This window comes from Asparagus officinalis, chromosome 1 (assembly GCF_001876935.1).
Source record: "Asparagus officinalis chromosome 1, Aspof.V1, whole genome shotgun sequence".
NCBI classification, from domain to species: Eukaryota; Viridiplantae; Streptophyta; class Magnoliopsida; order Asparagales; family Asparagaceae; genus Asparagus; species Asparagus officinalis.
Genome location: NC_033794.1, coordinates 30,445,552 through 30,450,256, shown reverse-complemented (window position 1 = coordinate 30,450,256; position 4,705 = coordinate 30,445,552).

The window sequence follows — 4,705 nt, the reverse complement described above, 5'->3', positions numbered from 1 at the left end:
CCTTCCCCCCTTTTGAGTATCTGAAATATATTTGGGTCCGAAAGAATTAGCCTTTGGAAATCCGAACTCATTTGGAATTTGGTTTCCATTTGTTAGTATACAACTAATCTTTAGAATAACAACATTATTCATATAGGATTCAATATAAACATCCTTATTATGAAAATTCAAATGTTTAGGAACCCAAATATATTTATTCCTAGCATGTATATACTTTGCAAATGAATGACTATTCTTAGAATATGAATTAGTCTTCAAACTAATGTTTTCTTTAACAAATCCAAGTCCAAAATATAATTGTTAGAAAGCCGTTGATGAGATAATATGTCATTCAAATTCTCTTTTCCTTTATTGAATTTTGAACATTTTTTCAAAATATCTTCATACTTGGTTTTCAAAGATTAAATATTATTTTCCAAATCTAAATTACCAGAATTTAAAGAAGATATTTCTAATTTAAGAAAATAATTTTCTTCAAATAATTTCTCATTTTTCTTTTTCAAAAACTTGTTTTTCATTTTTTCCTTTTTAAATTCAAAAATATTTCATTGAAAGCATTCAATAATTCATCATTATTAAAATTATCACATACCTCATCTTCTAGAGCCATAAAGCACATGTTTGCCACTTCCTTGTCCGTTTCTTCTTCTTCATCGGATGAAGATGCATCGCTGTCATCCCAATTGACTGCCAATGCCTTCTTCTTCTTCTTCTTAAAATGTTCAGATTTGTTCTCGAATTTGGACTTGAGAAGAGGACAATCTTTCTTCATATGACCTATTTTGTAACACTTATAACAAATAATATTATCGTTAGTATCTTTAACCTTTTTAAACTTACTTTATATAAGGAACTTTTTGTATTTCCTTGAAAGCGTGTCAATGTCTTTTATCATCATCTTGTGAATTGTCTGTGTCAAATGAAGTATTGAAAGTAAAGAGTTTCCTCTCTGGTTGTTCTCTCTCCCTTCTATCTTGAAGTTGTACTTCATGTGCCATTAGATTCCTAATGAGATTTTCTAGTGTGAGAGTTGAGAGATCATTGGCTTCATTGTTGTTGTCTTCTTCTCCCATTCCGGTGTGAGTGCATGAAGTACTTTTCTCACCATCTCTAATTGTGTATATTCTTTTCCAAGAGCAATTAGAGAGTTGGTGATGTCGGTGAATCTTGTGATCATTTCATAGATCATCTCATATTCCTTCATTTTGAATAATTCAAACATGTGCACAAGAATAGAGATTTTAGATTCTTTAACTTTATTTGTACCTGCGTGTGTTACCTCTAATGTATGCTAAATTTGAAGGGCTAAAGTGGAAATAGACACGCGGTTGAATTCATTCTTGTCCAATGCACAAAATAGCTCATTCATTGCCTTGGAGTCTAGATTCACATTTGTTCTTTGAGCAAGTGTCTATTTAGTGTATGGAGTGGTTAGCTTTGTGAATTCTGTCTCAATAATGTTCCAAAGATCGTAGCCAAGTGATTGGAGATAGATCTTCATTCTGCACTTCCAATAGTTGTAGTTGGAACCATCAAAGAGCGGAGGTCGTTGTGTTGAGATAGATCTTCATTCTGCACTTCCAATAGTTGTAGTTGGAACCATCAAAGAGCGGAGGTCGTTGTGTTGAGTGTCCTTCCTTGAATTGTGATGTTGTTGTAGTTGGAACCATCAAAGAGCGGAGGTCGTTGTGTTGAGTGTCCTTCCTTGAATTGTGATGTTGTTATTGTCATCTTTTACTTTGCTCTGATACCAATTGTAGGATTGTTGACCTATGACAACACAAACACTAGAAATCGGAAATTAATAGTGTTTATAAATCTTTAATCAGAAAAGTTACTAACTGAAAAGATAATGAATAACGACATAAATCACAGAAAAATAGACAAACACAAACACAAGGATTTATCCTGGTTCGGTCCTCCAGACATACATTCAGTCCCCAAGCCAATCCTGCTTGAGATTTTCCTTTCCTTGATTTGTAAATCCACAAACCAATCTGACCTTGAAAACCACAAGATCAAACCTGACCAATTGATAAAACCATGCTAATTGTAACCAATCTCTAAACGAAGAGACTTATCTCTAAATCCACTGACCAGCCTGACCTTAAAAACCACAAGATCAAACCTGACCAATTGACAAAATCATGCCAATTGCAGCCAATCTCTAAACCAAGAGATAAGTTTCTTGGTTTAGAGATTGGTTGCAATTGGCATGGTTTTGTCAATTGGTCAGGTTTAATCTTGTGGTTTTCAAGGTCAGATTGGTTTGTAGATTTACAAATCAAGGAAAGGAAAATCTCAAGCAGGATTGGCTTGGGGGCTGGATGTAGGTCTGGAGGACAGAACCGGGATAAATTTTTGTGTTTGCGTTTGACTATTTTTCTGTGATTTATATTGTTATTCATTATCTTTCTAGTTAGTAACTTTTCTGATTAAAGATTTATAAACACCATTAATTTTTGCTTTCTAGTGTTTGTGTTACCATAGGTCAGCGATCCTACACTTCAAACACCTCGGATTCATCGAGATCCGTAGTTAGGTTGTATGGGACTATGTTGGTCGTGAATTCACTACACAAGATTCCAAGGCTGATGTCAGAATCCTGGTTGGACGTGTCCGAAGAACTGCTTAGGAAGTCATCAGATGCTAGTCTTGCTTGTGGCTCGACTTCTGGAGAGATGTAATCGAGTCGGTCCAATTGTAATAATCGAAATCTTCACCTTCTGGCGTAAAGGGGTTCAAAGGGACTTGTAGTCCTCTGTTGAAATTCAACTCTTGTTTTGCAGTAAGACTATATCCCATTTTTACCATGATTTATTGAGATTGTCGGCTATATCGGGAAAATTCTGGCGTTGCCTTAGCTTCTTCATCGAAGCTCTGTAAGTGAGATTGTGACTCAACTTTTTTGAAGATGATCAAGTTCAAAGTGTTCCCTCTGGGCAGAACCATGAAGGTGGCGTCCTCTGAATTATCCAGCTATCTGTGAGCATGTTATGACTCATTTATTGACACACACAATGTTGGTTCTAAGGCTAAGCTGGCCATTAGATTTTTTACTCTTGAGTTTTCGAACTCAGAGTCTAAAGAGCAGTCATAAGCAAACTCTTCTTCATTGAAGATCCATTCGCCTTAACCTTCGATAGACTAGTTGATATAGAGGTCCTCTATGGTAATTACAAGGGGATCTATCTCCCAGACTGAATCATCAATGGGATCTAGCTCAACATTTGCTTCATTACCGTTATCGTCATCTTTGGGGAGGAAAATCTTAATTGTTTGACTTTCATCATACAAAAGAGAGTCAGTGAAATAGTTTTCAACCCCCTTGAAAGGATGCTTTTCAGTATCAACTCTTTGTTGGACTTCCTGTTCATCAATGTATTTGAAACACTGATGAAGTGTTGAAGGGACGATCTAGTTGGAGTGGATCCAAGGTTGTCCAAGCAGGAGATTGTAAGGCATTTCAATGTCGATGATATAACAAGTCACTTCCGTCTTCAAATTTCTGATCCGACACTTAAGTTAGATCTTTCTAAGAGATCGATTGTTGCTGGAGTTGAAGCCGAGTATGGTTGCAGACGTCTTTGAGAGCTTATGAAGGGGAATTCCCAAGAAGCTCAAGAGTCTTCGCGGGATTATACTCAGTGCGGAGCCTAGATCGATGTGAATCCTCTTGATCCTTGACAACCCTATATATCCAATGTAGAAAAGGGGTCGGTTATAATGATGGTCCTTGACCAGTATATCTTCTGAGGTGTAGGTAATGTGTAGCATTTGCTTTCGGCATTGATATCATTGCTCAGACCCTTCATCTTGAGGAGGTTAAATCATGTGGGTGAGAAATGCCTCACTGTCATTCAGGGCTTATTTTAAAGCCTCTCTCGTATCCTTAGACAAACGCAATAGTTTAAATAAGGTGATACAAGCTAGAATATTGGCCAATTGTGCCAAGATATCATATTTGAATGGGGCCTTAGGGTCACTTGGAGGACGTTGTAAGGCTTTGTCGAACCGGGTCTCCTTTTGCTTGACTGGTTCGGTTTGTTTAGACGTTCCTGGCTAATTGTAATCCCTCAGGTAATCTTTGCCTGATCTTGTCCCTGTCATGGCTACTTTTTCTTCATCCGAGTCGGTGAGTAAAGTGACATGCATGGACTCTTCTTCAATGATCGCGGAGATGGTGTTATGGGCCTTCATGTTTTGATTGCTTTTAGGCTTCTAAAGAGTCCAATCTTCATCTTGAAGAAGGTCGGGATATACCCATATTATTTCTCCTCTTTCCGTGGTAAGAGAAACTAAGCCTCGGCTTTACTGGTTTTGGCGGTCATAGTTAACCACCTCCATTCTTGCTGTAGGAATGGGGATGGCGCCATTTTGAGCTTGAATCTCTGGCATAGAATCGAATTGGAGGGTCACCATGTTAGCAGTGACTTTCTTTTGCTCGGGTTTGAGCTTGAGAATTCCTGATTCGACAAACGTCTGGATCTTATCCTTGAGGATATAGCAGTTCTTCGTCGGGTGTCCTAACATTCTGTGATAGGGACAATAGTTTAGGTCATTGGTCTTTTCGACTCCTTTCGGGCGTCGAGCTTCTGGAAGCTTTAGACGATTTCCCTTATTGAGGACGTGGAAGATGGCAACTATATGTTCATCCTTGATTGAATAATTGCACTAAAAATTCTTCCTCGGCTCTTTTTGTTGG